Source organism: Scyliorhinus canicula, chromosome 3 (assembly GCF_902713615.1).
Source record: "Scyliorhinus canicula chromosome 3, sScyCan1.1, whole genome shotgun sequence".
Taxonomy (NCBI): Eukaryota; Metazoa; Chordata; class Chondrichthyes; order Carcharhiniformes; family Scyliorhinidae; genus Scyliorhinus; species Scyliorhinus canicula.
This window is the reverse complement of record NC_052148.1, coordinates 212,660,906-212,686,291: the sequence shown is the minus strand read 5'-3', so window position 1 is coordinate 212,686,291 and position 25,386 is coordinate 212,660,906. Positions and strand designations below refer to the sequence as shown.

At 46.7% G+C, this 25,386-nt stretch overlaps 1 long non-coding RNA gene across 1 annotated transcript; it reads right to left on the bottom strand.

The window, feature by feature from the left end:
* Positions 1 to 3,763: 3,763 nt before the first annotated feature.
* Positions 3,764 to 4,551, bottom strand: LOC119963274. The gene is made up of 2 exons (XR_005460068.1): positions 4,483 to 4,551; positions 3,764 to 4,444 (listed from the first exon to the last, which is right to left on the bottom strand). It is a non-coding gene; the product is annotated as an uncharacterized LOC119963274 (long non-coding RNA).
* Between the last annotated feature and the right edge of the window lie 20,835 nt (positions 4,552 to 25,386).

Genomic DNA, 25,386 nt, shown 5'->3' with positions numbered 1-25,386 from the left:
GATCGGAAGGAAGAGTAACTTGCGCGGACGGTGGCTCGGAACTCTGACAATGAACCACAGTTGGGGGAGTGCCCCAAAGCGGTGAAACAGAACATAACCTAGACACCGATGTGGGGTTTGGGTAGCAGACAACCCTCCCCTGGCCATACAAGCGGTGGTAAATCTAGAAGAGATTCATACCGTCCAGGTTTCCCTCATTCCGGATCCTAAATAAATTAAGTACATCTCCTGATAATCTACGTCTGGTTGTACCTCCCCTCTTACACAGCCCTTCCTCTGTCTAGTCCCTCTTTCTCTCTCACAACCTCTTCCTACCCCCTCCTCATAGTCTGATTTTACCTGTAAGGCATCAAGGTTAACACATCCAAAATCAAATTTACATATGCTCCAAAAACAAGGCAATGTCCATGCAGTCTTCCCTTCCCATCGTTGGGACCGGTGCCATTGCGTCATAAGTCCTGCATAGTCCGTTAACCGGATGACCTTCCATGTGTCGATACCACGTCCTCGTATATGGGGGCAGCGAAGAACGTCACCTTTGCAGAGGTGGAATGTCCTTGTAGTTTGGTTGGTGTTGCAGATGTAGATGATATTCCCCTGTTCCATGTCCGCCGCCAATGTCACTCCAAGCAAGGCGTTGCCGAAGATCACACAGGCGGTGTGTAGCCACCCCATCATGCTTCACACCTGTAAAATAGCGCTGGGGAAGGGAGGCAGGTTAGTGACCGACCTTTTACAGTAGTGGAGGTGGACACAAACACTCCGCCCCTCCACTTTAACTGCAGTGGGGGTGGTAAGGAGAACTTGGAAAGGCCCCTCCCATCGTGGCTCTGACCCTTTCCGAGTCCAATGTTTTTGACCATGACATAACGACCAGGCTGCACTGAGAGCGAGCTGTGTAATAGGGATGGTGACGAGTGAGCTGCACGGACCTGGCCATGGAGCTCCTTGAGGGCGTTAGTGAGGGCTAGAACATAGTTAGTCCTTTCTTTAGTCAGATGGTGAAACTGGACCAATCTGGGAACAGGCAGGTTCCCGGGAGTTCTAATGGGCCTGCCGGAAAAGACTCGGCAGGAGAGAGCCAGGCCGATCCTGCAGGTGTGACCTACAGCTGAATGAGGGCAACGGGGAGCAACTTAAGCCATGTCGGCCCCGTGTCCGTTCTTAATTTAGCCAATTTAGTTTTGAGGGTCTGATCGTGTCTCTCAAACAACCCGGCTGCCTGCGGTCTGTACGCACAGTCTAGCTGCTGGCGTCTGCCCCAACTGGGAGCAGAACTCCTTGTTAATCTGTCCAATAAAATATGAGGCCCGTTAACAGAACTTAACTGAGCCGGTATTCCGTACATAAACACCTCATCACATTTTTACAGCCTTTGGCTCTCCGTCCTCTTCCGTCTGGTGTGATGGTCACCAGTGACGAGATGTCATCTTTGGTGAATAATGATGGGCCAAGCCTATCGGCAGCATCCAATGATTGTGCAGTCTACAATTATAATAACAAGTATTATCAATCCATGCAGCAGGTAAATCCCCTTGACCAAGCTATGAGAGATTACCCCGAACTGAATCTGACTAGATAGATAGCCATCCTCAGTACTACTGTGTTTCCCTTAGGATTTATATCCTTCTTATAGTTATACTGACTAGCAACTATCCCTCAGCCTTGTCATTCGTATTTACATGTCATAATTTGTAAACTGTGCAGGAAAATCAATGGTAAATGCATCCATCTCGCAGACCAGTGTCAATAGACCCTTTGTGAGGTGCTTTCCTCAAGTCCAATCACCGTGAACCATAGCTGGCGCCACTCAGGAAGGTAACACAATAGCCATTCCGGTTGTTCCACTACCTCCAAGGCATCTGACTACCTCGGGGCAGTAGCACCATAAAAGCGTCCTCATGTCCCTTAGAAGCAGCCCACAACTCAGTCCATCAGCGACCAAAAGGTCCTTATCCCTCACTGGGATTTTTTGTAGGAAGTGCTTTCCGTTTCCCATAGGAATGGTAATTGCTGATATTTTGTATCATGCACTGATTATCTTGCTTTATTAATTGCAGGAGCGTCAACCAATCCTGTTTCTATTTCTGACTTCCTGACTCTGACGTCGAACATTGTACTGAATCATGTAGCCTGCCCGCCCTGGCTTACTTGAGACAATAGCTCCGTTTTCTTCAACCCCCTGTTGTCTGTTATCATTTTCCTTACCGCATGGATTGTATACTTGCCATTATTTGTTTTTTCTTAAACACCACTCACGCACTTAGTACAGGTAACTTCTTGTGGTTACAGCCCATTTGAATTTATACATAACAGTCCCTAACAACTTACAGGACATTTAGTCTGTAACAACTGTTATACTCTCCAATGCTATATTGGTTACAAATTTCCCCTCGCGGCAGCAAGCTGCTAATATTCTAGACCAGTGCCTCTCAAAGTGTGGTACGTGTACGCACCGGTACGTGGAGTGTTTACAGAAAAGAAAGAGACAGTAATCCTGGATTGGCTTGTTTCGCTCACCGGTCCCTGGCACATTGGGAAAAAAAAACTGCCGGTACGCCACATCAGATAGTTTGAGATGCACTGTTCCAGACTACTGTCATTTAAAATATGGGGGTTCCTCGTCAGTCACTGCTGTCTGCCGAGACCCTTAATAACTCCTCCGCGTAATACGTCCCTCCTGGAGACCACAGATCACCCATCAGCTAACGTCCCGTTAGAGATGTCTGACCGGAGGTTTCAGTATTCAGTAATAATTTGATATTTTGATTTGTTGCTAACCCGTAAGGTTTTTCTTCCGGGCTCTATCATTCAATTCCCTCAAACATGTAGCCAATTGTATCATTAGTTTTTTCCCATACTGTCTGAAACATTCTTCCGCAGAGTGTTGTTCAGGTTCTTCATCGGTATGATCGTTGCTTGATCTGAAACTAAAACGAACAGGTCAAAGGCGGAGAGGGCCCTATTTCTTCATTTGTATCTTCCTATCCGTGCTTGGATATTCCAGAAGTACCATCTAGCATAGCCCACGTACTGCCTCACAAATCGATACCATAAGTCTGTCACTTGTCTACAAGATTGCACAGCCTTTTAAAGTCACATTGTTGTCGGCCAAATTATCCTTGCAGTAATTGCACGTTGTCATTAATCTATCCCACTTACACTGACACTTATGTAGCATGGTGGTTAGCCCAAATACTCCACAGCTCCAGGATCCCAGGCTCGACTCCCGGCTGGGTCACCGCCCGTGCGGAGTCCGCACGTTCCCCCTTCCCGGTGTGCGTGGGTTTCCTCCCACAGTCCAAAGATGTGCAGGGTTATGTGGATTGGCCATGCTAAATTGCCCTTGGGTGTCCAAAAAGGTTAAGAGGGATTATTGGGTTACGGGGATAGGGTGGAGGTGAGGGCTTAAGTGGGTCAGTGCAGACTCGATGGTCCAAATGGCCTTCTTCTGCACTGTATGTTCTATACCAGGGGTGGGCAAACTACGGCCCGTGGGCCATTTCTGCGGCCCACCAAGTCATTAAAAAAAATTTCTTTTTAAATTTTGTTTTAAGGTTAGTGGGGGGCTGTTGGGTTACTTACTGGTATAGGGTGGATACGTTGACTTGAGTAGGGTGCTCATTGCTCGGCACAACGTCGAGGGCCGAAGGGCCTGTTCTGTGCTGTACTGTTCTATGTTCTATATGAGGCGCCCAGAATCATAACCGGGTGAAGTAATTATTTTACTTAATATACTATGCGGCCCTTTGTGAATTGTGAATTTCTGAATCTGGCCCTTGCACGGAAAAGTTTGCCCACTCCTGTTCTATACAGTACTTTTAACCCAATTCACACTGATCCTACAGCTCAGAAATGCTCTATTCTCAGGGGCCACATCCTCCTTGACCATAGCATTTTTAAACCAGCTCACATTTTAATTCAATTGTTCACTGGATGGGGGTGTCACTGATAAGGCCAGCATTTATTGTCCATCCTTTATTGTCCTTGAGCAAATCATTGTGAGCCATTTTCTTGAACACCACCATGATATTTCAGTTAGGAATCAACCATAATGTCATGGGTCTGGTGTCCTATATAGGGGAAGGTCAACAGATTTCCTTCCTTCAAGGACATTAGTGAACCAGATCAGGTAGTTTCATGGTAATCATTACTTTAATTGAATTCAAATCCCCGGCTGCTGTGATCGGATTTGCATGTGTGGGGATCATTTGTCCACTCCTCTGGATTTCTAGTCCAGCAACATAGCCACTATTACAACATACACCATTAGGTGTGTGCTGATAGTAAATCAGCATACCAGCGCCAAACTCCAGAAAGGTGTCAAATAAATCAATCTTCAATTAATCAGAAATGTTGTAATATAATTACTGGAACTGTTAATTCCTCTGTATTTGATCAATATGACCAGATTTTTAAATTCTGACATAACTTCTTTTTGAACCTTTTTTATTTAAATTCTGACATAACTTCTTTTTGAACCTTTTTATTTCCTTACCCTTGATGTACATCATACAATTAAGGCCTGTTAAGCCTCCTCCTTCTGTTATTGCACCCCTGAGTGAGATGCGAAGAATCTCAAACTCCTCCCCTTTTGCTCACCCAGTGATCCCGTCTGGTCAAAACCTTCCCTTGATACATTCCTGATAGTGTTACTGCATTTACTTTAATTACTTTATGTTGATGACGACCGGATTTGTATGAAAGTAAGATCCAAACATGACATTTGAACTTTATCAGCTGTCCAATCAATGCTGCTAACAGGTTTTAATTCACTGTCTTCTCCCCCATTGGATCATTTGTTTTAAATGTGATACAATTTCATTTGCTCCAGACACCATGCTGCCCTAATTCAACTGTATGTGTACCCAGAATCTGAACTAATCTTGTCTTCACATCTTACAGCTTCAGGATGATGTTCCCTGCAGTCTTTGTTGGTATGGTCACTCAAACTTCCTCTAAATTAGCAATTGTTTTAATATCTAAATTTTTCTGCATCCATTTTTTTTTTTTTCTTTAAATCTTTCCCTGCAATCAGATTCTCATTTCCTGATACTGCAATTAATTCTTTTAATCTAACTTCTGGTCCAATATCTTTATTCTCCAAATCTCCTTCTTCAATGTCTATAACATGCTAAACATCATTCTTTCTGCAAGAAACTTTTCTTTCTCGTCGGGCACTGGGACCCTGCGGAGCCATGCAGTACAGCTTGCACAAAGCTGTCTGCTTGAAATCTTTGTCCCAAGCACATTGCTGTGCCGGCCATTTATTTTACTTCTAATTGATTTGAAACTTTTGTATTTATTTCCCTCATTTTATTTATTATTTTTTTTTTTAGCCAAGACTATGCCGAGTTGCAACTAATCATTTACAAATCCCAATTTATACAGTTTGATTTCAATTTTTGTTTTTTTTCTTGAGAATTATGTTTAATTAACATCATTATTGCTAAGGTTCTGAAGAAATTTCAAATACTTACTCCGTTTTAACTCTCACTTTAATACCTCCTAAAACACAACATTTCACAAAACTAGGAACAGAGGATATCACATTCTTATCAAACAGACTCATTCATTCATTGGAGATCTCCATTCAGACAAAGGAATTCAAATCCTTATACGGTCATTCATCACACACAAGTCATTTATAACCCAATTCTGTTTCATTCAAACAACCCATATCTTCGCGAAGCTATAGTTGAACGGCATTGAACTGTCCGCAAACATCCCATCAGCGGTCCTTCACTGAACTGTTTCGCGACATCACATCAACCCGGTACAGACCTTAACCAATTTTTTAATCAAATTAGAATAGAACGGAATTGAACTGTGCGCCAACATCCCATCAGCGGTCTTTTACTGAACTGTTGCGCGACATCACATCAATCCGTTAAAGACCTTAACCGAATTAAAGTATAATTTAATAGAGCCAATTTTTAATTTGCTACTCACATGCAACGGAGTAACCAGGCAACATCCCATCAGACACCAACTGAACTGTTCGCCTCATGCAACTGAGTAACCAGGCAACATCCCATCAGACACCAACTGAACTGTTCGCCTCATTCCAAAACTTAACCAAACCTGCAATGACTGAAATAAAATCTTTAAATCCATCAGACTGACCTTTGATTTCGTCGAGACAGTCACTCCGTGTCAGCCGCGATTGACCAGGCCAATCAGTCCATGGGAAAGGGGAGATCAACGTGGCAATTTTAAGCTACTCACGTTGTGGGCCCATTTCCACCCTCCCAGTCCAGACCGGCCTAATTCTGAGTTCGCAGCTGGCCGGTATGTCCGTCTTGAGAAATCCCGGGTTTCGGCACCAAATGTTAATTCCTTGTTAATTCGCAGTCAGTCTAGATTCAATTAAATCGAGATGGATTTGCAGGTATAATATCATTTAATCGACTCACTTGCAAGGCTGCATTAATCCATAGAGCTGCAGGACCCACATGCTGTCTCCTGCAGCACTCCGGACCAAAGAGACAGAATACAAAAGAGCTTTAGCTGATATATTCAAAAATCACAGTAAGATTCACATATAAGCTTCCCATTGGTCATTCTATACACCTCCTGACCTGGCTCTATATCTTAATTGGTCGCTTTGCCTTTGTAATCCCATCATCCTTTGCCCCCTGCTTACCACGAGGCAAAAGCTCCCCTTCCCCCGATGGTTTCAAACAGGCTTTTGGCTGAATCCTTTTGTCCTGTCTGTGAACACTCAATCCGCATGGTCCTAAAGTACACCTTGTCCGTTTGTTCACTTCCTCACTATCACAGGCTCAAGTATTCTGTAGGCTGACTCTGTTGCCACTAAATTGCAATGACGCCCTTGCCTCTTCATCTACTTATGAATTGGTCAATGGTCTCTGTTGGTTGTTACCTAAAGAATATGAATTCCAGATGATGTATTCTGAAGTTGAGCTTCACTCATAATGGATTTTCAAGTGTTGAATACATATTAATTGCATTTTTCAGATAGTCGTCGGACAGACCTGATGCATTCAGTCAATATGAAAGCCTTCATTTCCTATTAGCGATTTTAATTTCAATGACTTGTTTACCTGATTCAGAAATATTGAGGCCTGGAAATCTTTGCTTGACACATTGTCAGAGCAAAGTCAACTCAGAAAGTAGAACCATTGCCTTCCAATTGAGTTTTGGAAATCTGTTGTCACCTTTTAGCTTTTCATGGGATTTGTAATGCTATTTGAAGCTTTTGACAGCTATACAAATTTCCACCAACTCTTTTCTAGTTAATTTAGCCCTGAGGTGCAGTACCTGTGCTAGCCATAGTGGTCATAAGTTATTGCCTGACTGCAATAGTGGCGCCGCTGATCTATTTACGATTTCTCCTGGGCTCCACCCACAAAGCAGTGATTCAAGAGGGAAAGTGGATGAAGGGTTCAAAAGTGAAAGCAAACAGTGAAATAAACTTTTTTAAGGCTGAATGGGCTGAGTGGCCTCCTTCTGTGCTGTAACTAACAAACAAACAGGCTTCTTATAGCTTTTAGGATCTGTTACTGGATAGATTGCCAACTGGAGCTATTAGTCTCTCCAGACTTCCTGTGGGGGCAATAAGCAGTAAAGAATTATTCTGTCTCTGGAGTTCTGCTTCAAGCAAAATTGCCTAGAATATTCTGTTTAATTTCTCTTCTTTCCTGAACCTTACATTAGGTAGTCTTTAACTATTGAAGATTTGAGCAATCATACCAGGACCTGGTGTCTGCTGTCTAGAGCATGGAACAACCCCAGAATGAAAGGACAATGTGTGTAGGATTCCTACAGAGCTGCAGAATCGTTTACACATGGTGAGTTTTGATAGTTATTTCACTTTTGCACCAGTTTTACTGGATGAAATGGGGAAGAGGCTCTGTTGCTAAGTCAAATTTTCAAAACCATGCTGCCACACACTGCCACCATGTTATATCCTGCTTGACATAAATAAACCAAGCTTGGTAAGGAATAATCTTTATTTGAAGATAGGACTATATACAGATAGTATTTGCTGAGATGCCAAGTATAATACACCTAATCTCTACTGTCGCTGCTTGCAGACTGACTACAAGTCATGGTGCTAAACATCACATTCTCTCAAGATGTGTAATGATTAGCAGTAGTTTATGATACACCACCTTAAAGGTGCCTGTCATCATATCACAACAATACTATGGGATCTTTTACTCTGAGGTGACATATGGGGTCTTGTAATAGAATCTCAACTAAAAGGTAGCATCTTCAACAGTGCAATACTCCATTAGTATTGCATCAGTGTTTGAGCCTAGGAGGAAACGTGCCATAGTTAACATTTATGCCTTCACCGTTTGCCCTGACAGCAGAAACTTGCAAGGAGAGAGGAAAGGTACTGAATGCATGTCCAGAAGAAATAATTTTGTGATTTATTAATTTATTTTAAACCGTAGGCTAATCTACACTAAAGTTTCCGATATACATACGGACATTGGACAAATAAGCTTCATTGTATGTGTTAATTTGTGGGATCTTGAAGAATAATTATATCACCCCAATGTTTATTGAAAATTCGTCGTAAAGTAACTATAAGGTTGCTTCTCTGAATGTGTGCTCGAGGCATACAGCCTCACCTATTCAGGGGACATTTTGAGAAAACTGACCTGTATAACCCTGAAAGTTTGAACAGGTAAACTAGAGATAGAAAGTCTTGAGTTTGGTAGCCTACTAGCTTCCTGCCTTGCCTATGCATGACCATTACATGGACTGCCTAAGCTGCTTGCTTGCCTGTGCAAGAGCTTTACTTCAATTTCAAGTGCCAAGCAAATCAAATGCACCCTAATGAAGCCAACGAATATCATATTTTCTCACATAACAAGAGTTGTGTACTCACTTCATTGATTCCAAATGGATGCCAAAGCTCAGTCAGGTTCTTGCTCATTAAAATGGGCACCTTAAAGCTTTAATGATCATGTCATTTTGCTGCATGTTTGTTTTTTCTGTTCCAGACATTGGGGGCGGGATTCTCCCATCGGGCAGCTAAGTGCCGAAGCAGGAGTAAAAACGGGAGTGTTTTACTCCGGCTTCGGCGACCGTTCCGGGACCCCATTCTGCGGCCCACAGGGGGCTAGGACTGTGCTGGAGCGGCCTATGCCGCTCCAGCTGCCGATTGCGCTGCGGGGTCCGCGCATGCGCAATTGGGCCGGCGCCAACTAGCGCATGCGCAGTGGCCATCTTCCCCGCGCCGGTCCCGACGCCAAATGGTGCAGAACTACAGGAGCCAGCAAGGAGGAAAGGAGGCCGGAGGGCAGAGAGGCCGGTCCACCGATCGTGGGTCCCGATCACGGGCCAGGCCACTACAGAGGCCCACCCCCTCCCCCCCGGGTTCGAACGCCCCCTCCCCCCCACAGGCTGCCCCCGGACCCTTCAACGCCGAGGTCCCGGCGGAGGGGTTGGGGGGGGGGGGGGGGGTGTCGGAGAATTTCGCCTTGGATTTAATAGAAGAGATTAAAAAAGAACAAGAATGGGATTCCAGGAATATCAGATGACACCAGAGTCAATCTGACTGCATCCATTTACTATACGACCAGCCATATCGACAGGCCAATGTACAGCTGCCTAGCTACATGCCCCGTGCCTTTGCATGCTCTGTTCAACTTGGAGGCACATACAGTTGTACCATCTGCTTCAAGGAGATCTATAGCCAACCTCCACCATAGGGACTACACTCCCAGAATCAGTCAAAAGGACCAATTACGTGCCTCTAGTTCTTTTCATGCAGCATCGTCATAGCAGCCAAGTTTGTCTCCATATCTATAAGACAAATGATTGTTCAGAAGGACCAATTGTTTCATTCCTTTTTCCAGTAAACAGCAACAGCAGAATAAGAGGATAATTCGCTGCACTGATGTATTCCTCAAAACATAGGAATGATTGATGACACTCGTGTAGTCTAGGCATGATGCCAAGTTCTACATGAAGAGAAAAAGCTTTGATTCCATCAGTGTGCAGCTGGCCAGTGATTAGTAGCAAGTTAATATCTGCTCCTCAGACAATACTTTCATTTTAGGAAATTTATGTTTGCCAGCCTTATGTAAAGGGGAGGATTGACTGGAAGGAATGCTCTTCAAAGAAAAGTGTTCTGCCCTTGTCAAAATGACACCCTTGTGGCAGGCCTGGACAGAAACAGTGGGCTGGAACTTCCATTACCCGACGTCGTATCGGATTTCCCAATCGGCCGGCGAATGGAGCGTTGGCTGAAAAAGGGGATCGGTGGCGAGCACCAAACACATTGTGATGCTCCAATTCCCCTCCAGCGGCAGAGAGATACATACCCCATGCCGACGGCATAATGCAAAACCACAATTTGCATCCATTTTATTCTGGGCTGGCATGGTTTGGTGCAAGTATTTACAAGTGGTGCCCAGACGCCATGGCTGTTGAGGGGGCGCAAGGAGGATAGTGAACCTTGAAAACCTTTTGGCCTTGCAGGGGAGTGTAAACCTGGACCTCAAGGAGTAGTGGGGTCTGATTTGGTGGAAAGTACTTGGACCCGTGGGCAGCAGAGTCGCATAGTGATTAGCACTATGGCTTCACAGCGCCAGGGTCCCAGGTTCGATTCCTACTTGGGTCACTGTCTGTGTGGAGTCTGCACGTCCTCCCCGTGTCTGCGTGGGTTTCCTCCAGGTGCTCCGGTTTCCTCCCCCAGTCCAAAGACGTGAAGGTTAGGTGGATTGGTCATGCAAAATTACCCTTAGGTTAGATGGGGTTGCTGGGTTACAGGAATAGGGTGGAGGTGTGGGCTTAAGTAGGGTGCTCTTTCCAAGAGCTGGTGCAGACTTGATGGGCTGAATGGCCTCCTTCTGTACTGTAAATTCTATGTTTATGTCTATGACTCGAGGTGATCCTTGGGACCAAGGTATCTTGGCTGAGGCACCCATTTCTGCAATAAGGACATTTAAACCCATCCAACCCTCCAGCAGCAACTTACAGGCTCCTGGCTGTTGCGACAGCTAGGTGCTCACAGAACCCTGAAAATGCTCTGAGGGCTACTGGTCATGCGGCAACCCACCCAGTCCTCCCATCTGGACACCCTCATAGCCCAGCAGTATCATCAAGAGAGTGGGCATGCCCATGCTCAGTCGCCGGCATTGGCAATCCTCAGAGAACTCCTCAGAAGCGCAGCCCCACAGTACAGGAAGCAGGGGATTAGCAGAGCTCACCCTAAACAAAGGACGCATGCAATGTGGCCGCTGGAACCCTCCCTGGAACACTGCCCCTCTCAGAGTAGAAGCCTCACTAGTGACATTATCAGCTTGCTCACCTCTGATAATCAAGAGATGCCTCCAAGCCCTTCCTGTCCACTGCACTCCTGATCCCATCCGTCCCGATCCTGACCAAGAAACCTGATCAGTTCCCTGTCACAATCTGTGTGTAGAACCCAGGCTCCATGAAGCTCTGCATCTGAGGTTCCAGTAAATGCATACATTCCTGCTCTTCCCCTGCCTGCACACCAGTCTCTTAGCTCAGAGCTGCTTGCCTGTACAGTATGAATGCCTCCACCATGCAACCAGCTGCCACCATTCTAGTGGGAGAGCACATGGTTCACCCAGTGAGAAGACCCACAATAGACTACACTCGGAGAAACCAGACAGGGGCCACAGGGGTCACAGAGCCTATCACTTAACACCAGATGTGGCAGCCACCGGTACCTCAGTCGGCAGGGGCGTTGGTGAGGTTAGAGGCACCCACACCACAGGCGAGGTGCCAATCACTGATGGGGACAGGGATGCAGTACGGACTACATCACCTTGAAGGGGCAGGGGGGTGGTTTGGGAAGATTGTGAACCAGTTTAGGCTCACTCACTGGGGATGCTGTCATGCCTGGTTGGCTCACACTGCTGCCCCAATGCCCTGCCACTTCTCAGTGGAGTGTAAGCATGTGGGATGTTCATGTGTGCTCTGCACCCCGCCCCCCACCCTTCCCAGCCAACACACAACACTGAGCCCCAGCCCATTCTTCACACCTGTCAGACAGAGGTGAGAGACAGATCGGACTGGTAGTGCAGAAAGGTTTAATTGTGACTATTTACAATATCTGTGCTACATCCCCTTACTTATCTACTCTTTACTACACACATGCCAACTTAAGTGTCGTCCATCTTTCCTATCTATCGTGGCCATTCGCTTCCTCCATGTGTTTCCCCACACATCACATCAGGAATGGAGATGGCCTGCTGCTTGTCTCGCCCTCTGCCCTATGATGCCCTTGGCATTCGGCCTCTGGAGAGCTTGGACCTGCTTATGCCCGGCTGACTTTTGAGTGTCACAGGTGACAAACTGTCACCCTCTTCAGCCCGCTGCCCAGCAGATGAGCCCATTTGGGGGATTCTGCATGTCCTACGTCTGCCATGTCCCTCTGAGGCTGTGACAGCTTCCTCTGGGACTGGCTAAGGTCAGTCAGCACCTGGCGGCCAATGCTCTTGATGCCCTAAGCCATGACTCTTAGTAAATGGGCCAAGCTCTGGAGTGCCGCAGCAATGTCCGTCTGTAGATGGGACATGTCTGCTTGTAACTGCGCTCTCCTATCCTGCGCGTCAACCATCGATGTCACAGTTTGCCCCAAGCCAAGAAAACCAAGAATGCACAACAGTGCCGAAACCGCCTCAGGAAACAAAGGAAATTCAGCATGTCCACATGGCCTCTTTCCAATTTTTACAGATGCACCTTCGAAAGGGGCAGCACAAAGAACAAAGAAAAATACAGCACAGGAACAGGCCCTTTGGCCCTCCAAGCCTGTGCCCACCATGCTGCTCGTCTAAACTAAAATCTTCTACATTTCTGGGTTCATATCCCTCTATTCCCATCCTATTTGTCAAGATACCCCTTAAACGTCACTATCGTCCCTGATTCCACCGCCTCCTCCGGCAGCGAGTTCCAGGCGCCCACTACCCTCTGTAAAAAAAAACTTGACTCACACATCTCCTCCAAATCTTGCCCCTCGCACCTTAAACCTATGACCCCGAGTAATTGACCCCTCTACTCTGGGAAAAAGTCTCTGACTATCCACTCTGTCTGTGCCCCTCATAATTTTGTAGACCTCTATCAAGTCACCCCTCAACCTCCTTCGTTCCAGTGAGAACAAACCTAGTTTATTCAACCACTCCTCATAGCTAATGCCCGCCATCCAGGCAACATCCTGATAAATCTCTTCTGCACTCTCTCGAAAGCCTCCACGTCCTTATGGTAGTGTGGTGACCAGAAGTGAATACTAGGAGAATTGAACACAGAATTGAGCACGGTAGCACAGTGACTAGCACTGTGTCTTCACAGCACCAGGATCCCAGGTTCCATTCCTCGCTGGGTCACTGTCTGTGCGGAGTCTGCATGTTCTCCCCGTGTCTGTGTGGGTTTCCTCCGGGTGCTCCGGTTTTCTCCCACAGTTCAAAGACGTGCAGGTTAGGTGGATTGGCCATGTTAAATTGCCCTTAGTGTCTAAAGGTTAGGAGGAGTCATTGGGTTAGGGGGATAGGGTGGAAGTGAGGGCTTAAGTGGGTCGGTGCAGACTCGATGGGCCGAATGGCCTGCTTCTGCACTGTATGTTCTATGTTCTAAGCATCCTATCTGGCTGCATCACAGCCTGGTATGGCAACTGCTCGGCCCTCGATCATAATAAACTACAGAGAGTTGTGGACATACCCCAGTCCATCACACAAACCCGCCTCCCATCTGTTGACTCTGTCCATACCTCCTGCTGCCTTGGGAAAGCGGGCAGCCTAATCAAAGACCCCTCCTGCTTGGGTTATCCAGTCTTCCAACCTCTTCCATTGGGGAAAAAGATACAAAAGTCTGAGAATATGCACTAACAGATTCAAAAATGTCTTCTTCACTGTTACAAGACCCCTGAATGATCCTCTTATGGACTGAACTGATCTCTCCATGCATCTTCTCTACTGTGTAGCACTACACCCAATGTCTATGTCTATGTATTTACATTGTGCATTTAACATATGTCCTATGTTTTTCATGCATGGAACGATCTGCCTTAATTGTATGCAGAACAATACTTTTCACTCCCTCGGTACATCTAAATCTAAATCTAAGCCTTGGATGTCCTGACACATGGTGCTGACATCTTGCCCAAGGCCGCCATTCTTCGTTGGCACCATCTCCTGCGCCTGAAGGCAAGTGGAATCCTTCAGCTGTCTTTCTAGGCATTGCAATGTTGCTGACACCCCCTCCTGTAGCTTCTGGCTCTGCTTTTGCATCTGCACCAGTGATGGAATCATCTTTTTCAGAAGCGCAACATTTGTCTGGGTGACAGCTGTTTCCTGGGATCAGACAGCCCTCTCTCTGGAAGTCCCAGCCTCCATCTGATGTGCTGCAGCATGTGTGTGGTGTTCTCTCGTGGATGATCCAAGAGACTGATCATGAACATTACCCATCAAAGTGATAGTCTCTTTGACGGTGGATGGTTCTTGTGAAAGCAGTGACGAGACATCAGTGTCTTCTCTGGAGTTGTGCTCTGGGACATTCTGAGGGTCTGGATGGTGGGGCTATATTGGTCTCCAGTTTTTGGGGACAGATGCGATGAGTGAGGGAGAGAAGCGATGCCAGAGGCACAGAGGTGGTTACTCATCTGAGCTGCTTGAAGGAAGTCGTTCATCGTCTTCCAGCATTTCATGCCAGTCCTCTTGGTGAAGCTGGCAGCACTGACAGCCTCTGCCTCCTCATCCCAGGCCTTGTTCAGAATAGCTGGCTTCAGTCTCCAGCCCACCGTGGGAATGAAGGCGTCCCTCCTCTCCTAAATGACATCCAGATTGCATTCAATTTCTGAGTCCAGGAACCTTGGTGCTGGTATTTTAGCTGCTATCATCTTGGCTCAGTAAGTAATCTTACAACACTAGGTTAATGTCCAATAGGTTTATTTCGAATCACTAGCTGACTGGTTGCCAGGTTCCACAAATATGAGAACGGCCTCAACCGGGACCTTAGATTCATGCTGCATTACATTCACCCCCTACCATCTGGCCTGGGATTGTGAAGTCCTACCAACTGTCCTGGCTTGAGACAATTCACAACCCTTTAACCTGAGATTATCCCTCTCTCCAGTCGTTCCGCCTGGACCTGTAAAGACTTAATTACCTGCAAAGACTCGCATTCAAAGTACCGTCTTGCAGTGATTCGAAAGCTAGTGATTCGAACTAAACCTGTTGGACTTTAACCTGGTGTTGTAAGACTACTTACAGTGCCCACCCCAGTCCAACACCGCCATCTCTACATCATCATCTTTGCTGGAATGACAGCCGGTGCTGAATGAAGCACTTAAAAGCTGCTCCGGTTTGTCAGCCTCTGCAAACAAATCCCGACCCCAGTGAATCAGACGCCTGCGGGGCTGGGAATCGGGCAGGTTGCATGAGGGCTGTGTGCTGGCCCATATTCATAACATGAATCTATCCTGGCCAGCACTCCTTGCAAGAGCGTGTGGTTACCACGATTCTCCACCTGTGGCAGAATTTTGTGCCGGATTCTACGGCCTCCCAGCCGCGTGTTTGCCGGCGGTGGGAGCTGATGTGACATTTGCTGATGGCAGGATTCTCTGTTACCATTACTGTCAATGAGAATTCCCATTGACGCCACCCCACGCCACCGTGAAACCCGTGAGAGGGAGTGCACTGCAGGCAGGACGAGGGAATCCAAATGGCCGCAGAATTTGTGTGGGTACAATGATGTAGAGGTTCATTATGGGGAATAGAAATGGTATGTTGAAGCACCACTTCAGCAGTTGTATTTTCCTGCGACCACCTCTCCTGCCCCATTATTGTACAGGTGCAGAGTCCCTGAAATGCAGCTCAGGTTTGCTGTTATGCATCAGAGCTGACATTTAGGTCCTTCGGGCAGTCAGTGGATTTCAATTTAATTGCAATTACTGCAAGAATTGAAGTCAGTCTTCAGCTGCACATATGCCCATGTGAAAGCATCATTGTATTTGAGCACCTGTGTCCATAGGCACCTCAAATTTCCTGCTCAACATATCCTGCCTCATTTGCATTCCTACAAAGTCTACCCTCCCCTACTTTCTGACCTTTACACCCGAGGCATGTTTGCTCCATGGGCCAAACGCCCAGAAAGTATGACATCTGAATGTCTTGACAAATCACCAAGGTCACGAAGATCATTCTCATCTGGTACATGGTTAGGCCTCTGTACTTTCCAGAGCAAAGAGGCTTGCCTGTGGAGGATGAGATGGCAGACAAGGCTAGAACCTTATTCAAATTGTAGAATCACAGAAACAATATGGTATAGAAGAAGGCTATTTGACTGATTGAGTTTGCAGTGAACCACCGAAAGAGCACCTGACCTCGGCCCAATCCCCCACCCTATCCCCATAACCGCACCTCACCTTTGGATGCTAAAGGGCAATTTAACACAGCCAATCCATCTAACCTGCACACCTTTGGACTGTGGGAGGAAACCGGAGCACCCGGAGGAAACCCACGCAGACACGGGAAGAACATACAAACTCCACACAGTCACCCAAGGTTGGATTTGAACCTGGCTCACTGGCGTGTCAGACAGCAGTGCTAACCACCGTGCCACTCATTACGCCGCCATGCCGCCAAATTAGGATCTGAGTGGGAGTCATTCTGAAGTCAAGGATTCTGAGTCTGAGTGTTAAGAAGTCAGATACAAAAATGAAAAGAAATACAGTTTGTCGCTGCTCTCTCTGAAGTAACACATTTTTGTGTTGCTATTTTTATTTCCAATCCTTCGTGAAGCCTCCATAAAAGAATAACAAAGAGAAGCAAAGGAAGACCTTGCATTGTAATAGCTATGTGCTTACTCCAATAAGGGGGCCACTCAGTGTTCAGTTAACAACTTGCTACTGTCTCACATTTGGCAGCCTTGAATTTATGGCAAGTGATGTTGCATTCTGCCATCCGTTTGTTGAAGAGGAAATGGTGGACAAGAGATGGTTGCGAGGAACAAAGAACAAAGAACAATACAGCACAGGAACAGGCCCTTTGGTCCTCCAAGCCTGCGCTGATCACGTGTCCTATCTAGATCAACTACCTGCATCCTTCTGTAGCCCGTCTGTTCGTGTGCCTATCCAGATAAGTCTTAAAGGTCGCTAACGTATCTGCCTCAACCACCTCACTTGGCAGTGCATTCCAGGCCACCTGGAGATGACCCTCTTTACATTTTATGCACCATCTTCATTGGCAGCAAGAATATGGAAACTATTTGAAGGTTGCAGTTGACTCATATCCTGTTGGGGTGGATCAGTCCTATTGTAAAGTCTCAGGCAAGTGACACTCGGAAGCGACAACTGTAGAAAAAAGTAAGATTTATTTCCTTATATATTTCCACCTCCCACTCCCCAAATGGTCTCCTGTGCCCGGCCCACACTCGAGCATCAGGTCCCTGGGTCCAGGGCCAGAGTTCAAAGGAATGGCAGCGAAGGAGGACACACCCCTTTTAAATGGCACTAACTGCTTTAAAGCCATTGAGTTGGGGGTGGGGGCAGGGGCTCGCGTTGGACAACGAGGGTGAGGGGGGGAGGCACAGACATCAGGGGTTGACATCGACACTGTTGGGTGTTCATAAATGGGGGTGGCCAGACATGGGTTTCCAGACATGGAGGAAGTGTTGGACATCAGCGGGGTGGAAGTGGTTGTATATCGCGAGGGGGGCATGCTAAAGTCCTTGAATCTCACCTCTCGAATCCATGCTCATTTTTTCTGCAATCTCATGTTTACAATTAGAATTCTTTCCCTAACACAATGCTAAAAAAGCACTAATCAAAGTCACAGATGACATTTTTTATGAATGTGAGCATTCTTCCTAATCTTTCTCGGCCCAGCTGCAGCATTTAACATAGTAAAGGATGGCAACCTGCTCCAATGCCTCTCCTCCAGCTGGATGCAATGGACCTTGCTTGGTTCCATCGCATTTATTGAATCATGGGCAGAGAATCACCTGCTTCACTTCTCAACCAACACTGTAACCTCTGGTATTCCCAAAGGACCTGTCCTTGTTTCCTTCTATTTGTCACAAATAATAATAATCTTTATTGTCACAAGTATGCTTACATTAAAAACTGCAATGAAGTTAATGTGAAAAGCCCCTAGTCACCACATTCCAGCGCCTGTTCGGGTACACAGAGGGAGAATTCAGAATGTCGAATCCACCTAACAGCACATCTTTCAGGATTTGTGGGAGGAAACTGGGGCACCTGGTGGAAACCCAAACAGACACGGGTAGAACTTGCAGACTCCAAACAGACAGTGACCCAAACCGGAAATCAAAGCTGGGCCCCTGGAGCTGTGAAGCAACAGTGCTACCCACTGTGCTACCGTGCTGCCCCTGCCCTTTGGTGATGTCATCAGGTTCTACGTGCACACTGATAACACTTTATCTGACCTCTACCTTTTTTCACTCCTCTGATTTGTAACATTGCTTGTTCAGCACCAGGTACTAGATGGACAGACATTTCCACCAACTAAATAATATTGGAAAGATTGAAGATATCTACTTTGGTCCTTGCCACAGATTCCATTTTCAAAACACCGAATTCTTGCCTCTCCCTGACAACTACCTGAAGTTGACGCAGACTGTTCGTAAACCTGGAGTTGTATTTCACCTCGAATCACATATGTGCGTCATTATGAAGACTGCTTATTTACACCTCTGTAACATTGCTGGACTCTGACCCTGCCCCAGTTTATCTGCTGCTGATCCTTATCCATCGTCTGAAGATAAAATTGAGGCAGGCGATGGCAGATACCTGGGAACACCACCACCTGAAATTTTGCCTCCATTTCACTCAACACTCTGACTTGGAAATGTATCGCTGTTCCTTCATTGTCACTGAGTCAAAATCCTGGAACTCCCTCCCTAAGAACACTGTGGGTGTACCTACACCTCAGGGACTGCAGCGGTTCAAGTAGACAGCTCACCATCAACTTCTCAAGGGCAATTAGGGATGGGCAACAACTGCTGGCCTAGCCAGTGATGCCCACATCCCATAAATAAATTAAAAAAGGATACTGACTCAAGCACTCTTCAGTTGATCAGTAATCTGCTGAGTGAGGTTAGATTTAGGATCTGGCCTCGGGTAGAACACAATGGATGAATGGATATGAGATAATGACCGGGATTCTCCCCTACCCGGTGGGGCGGGGGGTCCCGGCGGCATGGAGTGGCGTGAACCACTCCGGTGTCGGGCCTCCCCAAAGGTGCGGAGAATATTCTCCGCACCTTTGGGGAGGCCCGACACCGGAGTGGTTCACGCCACTCCACGCCGCCGGGACCCCCCGACCCACCGGGTAGGGGAGAGGGAATTCTCCGCACCTTTAGGGGCTAGGCCCGCGCCGGAGTGGTTCCCGCTCCGCCGACCGGCGCGAGCGGCCTTTGGCGCCCCGCCAGCCGAGGCCGAAAGGCCTTCGCCAGCCGGCGGAAGTCTGCGCATGCGCCGGAGCATCAGCGGCTGCTGACGTCATATCGGCGCATGCGCAGGGGAGGGGGGTCTCTTCCGCCCCTGCCATGGTGAAGGCCATGGTGGGGGCAGAAGAAAAAGGTGTGCCCCCATGGCACAGGCCCGCCTGCCAATCGGTGGGCCCCGATCGTGGGCCAGGCCACCGTGGGGGCACCCGGGGTCAGATTGCCCCCCCCCCCCCCCCCCCCCCCCCCCCGGGGGTCGGAGTATTCCACCCAATGATATTTACATTCACTGGATAAATACCAACATTAGAATAATTAAAACATTTCTGCAATTATGTATGTGAGAAGTTGGCAATAACATGTTTGCTATTCTCTTACTTCCAATTTTTCAAAGTAGCTATTTGTAAGCATAAAATCATGCACAGAGTGCCAACCTTCAAAATACTGAATGAATACAACTTTGCCATTTCTTCCAGACTGAGCCACCGCAAAATCCAGGAGCCATGAGCAAAACTCCTGAAATCTAACCTTTTTTTCCTGTAAATTGTGTGTATTCACGACTTCTTGTTGCCTGAGGTTCAATGGTAAAGATTTAAAAAATACAGCAAATTTTATTTGATTCAATTTTTTTTAAATGTCACTAGATAAATGGAAAATAATACCCCAAATGAGCACTGGTTAAATTCATATATTGCCATCCTATTCCATCCCCATTGATTTTTACTGATCCCTTTGAGACGTCACCCTACGCAAATGGCCTTTCTCGTCATTCGGCTGTTTGTTCCGCCAAGAGCTGGATTGAACTGTCAGGAAGCACCTCTCTGCCCGCTTCTGCTGGAAAAATTACCCAATCATCATTTACTAGCAATAAAAACAATGTCCTTGCACCCTGAGTGGTGCATTCAGTTATGTGCTCCAAACATCAGGGTAGACGTGTCATCATTCCTGACAAAGGCCAAAAGTTGGTATTGAAGGGCGTTCACAATGGACATCCAGTGGTGTCCAAAATGAAGATGTTGGCACGCAGTTATGTCTGGTGGCCGGGCTTGGATGCGGATATTGAGAAGATGGCCCAGTAATGCTCATTCTGTCAGGAGCACCAGAAGCTCCCACCGGCTGCACCCTTCATCTTTGGGAATGGCCAGATGGCCGTGGGCATGAATGCATGCCGACTTTGCCAGTATTTTTCAGGGTTCAAGGTTCCTCCTCTTAATTGACGCCCATTCAAAGTATCTTGAGGTCCACAAGATGGTCGTGACCCCCTCCCGGGTTACCATCGAGAAATTGCAATTGTCATTTTGCACGCACGCCATCCCTGAAGTGCCTTTCACAAATGAGGAGATCCTGGGGATTTTGAAAACGAATGGGGTGCAGCACATTCGTACTGCCCCGTACCACCCGCCTTCCAATGGCTTAGCAGAACGGGTGGTACAGACGTTCAAAAGAGGTCTCAAGATGCAGGTTCAATGGACACTAGGCTGGCTCGTTTCTTATTTTGCTACAGGACCATTCCACACACCGTGACCGGGGTGGCCCTGACTGAAATACTGATGGGGCAGAGGCTTCAAACCCACATTAGTATCATGTTCCTGGACATAGGTGAGAAAGTGCGCCAGGAGCTGCAAGGTCGTTGCTCCATTTGGCGTCAATGAACTCAACGGTTTGTACCAGGTGATTTAGTGTATATTCAGATCTTTGCAGATGGCACCCAGTGGGTCTCCAGGACAGGACTAGTTTCCTATCAAGGACAAGTCCAAGGTCGGATCCTGCGAAAGTACCTTGATCCAGCCTCCCTTGATGCTGAAGCAGCCCATAACAGGACTCCACGGAGGTCAAGACGCTGAGATGATTGAGGTCATGGACACTGATTCAGAGATGAAAACTTAAGCATCGGAAATCTCCGATGGGGAGTCCTTAGTTCAGTAACTGAGGGGGAGGGATGTTATAAACCGGAAGTATCTTATGGGATGGGAACAATTAACTTATCTGTCAACCTTTCAGAATATGAGCTCCCCAGTTAAGGGGGCGGGAACCTATAAACAATGTCTAGTTGTATAGTACATAAAGCCGACCAGTTATGCACCAGCAAGGCAGTAGGGATCTACCGTGTGATGTATATAATTGTTATTGTAAATAAACTAAGTTTCTTTGGACTACTCCGTGTGGACTCCTCAATGCCCTTATAAAACTTTAATTTTAATGGTATGCCTGCATTAGTTAGGACTTAGCAGCAGCTTCACTCCATTCATATCATCACATTCTTTAATCATCCCATGACCTGACTTAGGTCACCCCTCATCCTGCTATGCTTGCGGGATTACAGGCCTAGTTTACACAACCAATCATCATAATTGAATCCTTTTTGTCTTAATCATGCTGTTGAATCTACTCTGTTCCAAGGCGTGAACTTCCATGCCTTGTATGTCCTGCACCCCTTGCTCTGCGCTTTCCCAGATCAGTGAAATGTGTCTGGCTTGTTGTAGATTCATGGAAGATCGGCAGAACAGTGGCGCAGTGGTTAGCACTGCTACCTCGCGGCACCAAGACTCAGGTTCAATCCTGGCTGCGTCACTATCCGTGTGGAGTTTTCACATTCTCCTTGTGTCTCCCACAACCAAAAAATGTGCAGGGTAGGTGCATTGGCCACGCTAAATTGCTCCTTAATTAGAAAAATATCATTTGGTACTCCAACTGTATTAACAAAGTCAAACAAAAGATTCAGGGATGGCTAGGCCAATAGTTTCTTTTTAGTGGCAGAATTGTTAATGCTGCGTACAGTATAGTCTTGCAGCATTTCCTTAGGGCAGTGCCATAATCGCATAAATCTTTCAAAACCATGACAAATACTCAGTGATGGACTCGCCCAGTGTCCGATCTGCAGTATTAAAATGATACTGCTGTACGATAACAGATGGTGTTGGGTTAAAGTGCTGCCCCACTAGAGTTACCAGCTGGTCAAAGGTTTCCATGTTGGGCACCACTGGGTAGTTAAGGCTTTGTATCACTCTGAACGTATGCGCGCCGCAGGCAGTCAACAAGATGACTGTCTCGCGGTCATTCTCCATGATAGTGTTGGCCCTGAAAAAGTAGCGCATTCGCTCCGCATACTGACTCCAGTCTACCAAGCTGATGTCAAAGACATTTAACTGTCTGAAAAGATGCATAATGAAATGAGAAAATTCCGATCTTTATCCAACAGGGACTGGGAGGTGGCCTATTCGATGATGTTGCAGCATTGATAGTTATCCAGTTTGACCCTCGTTGCCACAAGGCCACAAAGGAGTCCACACCAAGTAGTTCAAAGAAACTTTGTTTATTTACAATAACAATTCGATACATCACATGGTAGTTCCCAACTGGATCTACTTTACCGATGCCAAACTGGTTGGCTTTATATACCATACAACTATGCAGTATTCAGAGGTCCCTGCCCCCTTTAATGGGAGAGCTCATATTCTACAAGATTCACGGTGTTATGGGCAAGGGTTTAGAAAACTTCAAAGTATATCATGGAGTTCACCTGATGTACAACTGTTTATTAATTTTGGTTACGGGGAGCACAAGGGCCTACCTTTTAGGTGTTATTCAACAGAGACCTCAAGCACTTTTAATCAAAAACAAAGTTTATTCGACAAATTTAGTTAACATTATTATAAACACACACAGCAAGCATTTTTATCAACTACAGACTACAAACATAGCAACTTCCCTACTATGGATGTTAGGCTCACTGGTCTACAGTTCCCTGTTTTGTCTCCGCCTCTCCTTTTGAATAGCGGGGTTACATTCGCTACCCTCCCATCAGTAGGAACCATTCCAGAGTTCAAAGAATTTTGGAAAATGACCACCAATGGATCTACTATTTCTAGGGCCACTTTCTTAAGTACTCTGGGACAAGGATTGTCAACCCCTGGAGATTTGTTCACATTCAATCCCATTAATTTCCCCAAAACCATTTCTTTATTAATACTAATTTCCTTCAGCTCCTCACTAAAACTTGTGTTTTTCAACATGGGGACTGAGGGCAGGAAGCGGTCTTCCCCGGCAGTATGGTGTACAGCACATCAGAAGCAGTACTAGGCAGAAAGGTTGTTGCGATCATGAGAAATTCTCTGGTGAAGTGAGAACTGCCTTGTGCGCGCCACTCATTAGCAATCGGGTTTGACGCCAACGCAATTTCTTGCTGGCGTGATACAAGATTGAAAGGCCTAATGGAATACTGACGAACGCAAATGGCATATGCAGAACCAGCCAGTGGGAATAACCCGCCATTGGGAAAAATACAACATGATTTTACGCCAGCGGGTTTCTGACATTTTGCCTCTTGTCAGATTCTTTGCACCTGCCCACCCAAACCGCCATGGGTGGGTTGGGATAGTTCCACCCTTTGTGGGATTACAATTTAGCTTTAAATTTTTCTAGAATGGCAAAACCTTTTATTTTATTTGTTGAGGGGATGTATGCCCTCCAAGTCACACACTGACTTGGAAATGTATTGCCCTTCCTTCACTGTTGTTGTATCAAAATTCTTAAATTCTTTCCGTAGTCACATGGCTGGTGCTTTTATACTACCCATGGACTGCAATGCTTCAACAAAAAGGTCACTATCACCTTTCCAAGGTTAGCTCAGAATTGATAGTTCTGGATCATGGCGCGCTAATATTTCTTGAGAAATTTGAAGATTTTTGATCTTGTCAAAAGTCCACATTCAAGTACTATTGTTGACCTTGTATCAAAAGCTGTCTCAATGGTTTTCCTGCTTGGTTGACCATTCTTAGAAATCTCTAGCTCTGTGATGTTCCTGAATTGTGGACATTCTCTAATTACCTTTGTTTTCTCTTGGCCAACTGTTCTTCTTGATTCAGTTATTGGGACTATGTCCCCACGCCGTCATAAAAACTGTGGGCTTTCATGCCAGAAAATTTGTTGTGAAAGGGCCACATATTCCTCACCCTGCAGGGAACTAGCAGGAAATGGCGTAAAATAAACAGCTTGTCTTGCAGATACGGGCCCCCGCACCTCTGGGTCAGAGGCTGCGCATGCGCATGGCGGCTGTCTCCAGTGGCCATGCCGTGCTCCATGGCGGACTCAGACCGCAGAGTTGGACATTAAAAATAGACCCCTCTGATCGGCCACGCACCCGACTCTGACTGCCCACCCAAACATTGCCCGGCCACGTATTAGACCCCCCCTGCCCTCCGATCAGCCTGTCCCCAACGCAATTTTGGCATCGGGGTGCGGAGAATCCAGCCCATTGTGTTTGGCCTTAGATGATGCAGTTAATGGGAGGAGCCATGGGTTGATGGGCAGCACAGTAGCATGGTGGTTAGCATAAATGCTTCACAGCTCCAGGGTCCCAGGTTCGATTCCCGGCTGGGTCACTGTCTGTGCGGAGCCTGCACGTCCTCCCCGTGTGTGCGTGGGTTTCCTCCGGGTGCTCCGGTTTCCTCCCACAGTCCAAAGATGTGCGGGTTAGGTGGATTGGCCATGCTAAATTGCCCGTAGTGTCCTAAAATGTAAGGTTAAGGGGGGGTTGTTGGGTTACGGGTATAGGGGGATACGTGGGTTTGAGTAGGGTGATCATTGCTCGGCACAACATCGAGGGCCGAAGGGCCTGTTCTGTGCTGTACTGTTCTATGTTCTATGTTCTAGGTGTTGAGTTTGAGTTTTGGGTTTCTGTTCAGTTTTGATCTGTCTGTGATCAGACCAGCAGATGCTCTCAGAGCAGTTTAGTTAAAAAGATTTTGCCTGTGAACAGAGCAAAGGTTTCTGAAAAGGCTGGCAGGTTACTAGTTGACACAGGCAAGAATCTGCACGCTGATCTCCTCAAGGATCCCTCTCAAAGTGGTTCATCCAAGTCATCTCTTAACAGCACGTATTCCTGGCTTGGCTAACTGTATTTAAAAGTGGATTTCAATCTGAGATGGGTTTTGCCTGAGTGGAGATGAAAGATAGCAGTGAGGACACTGT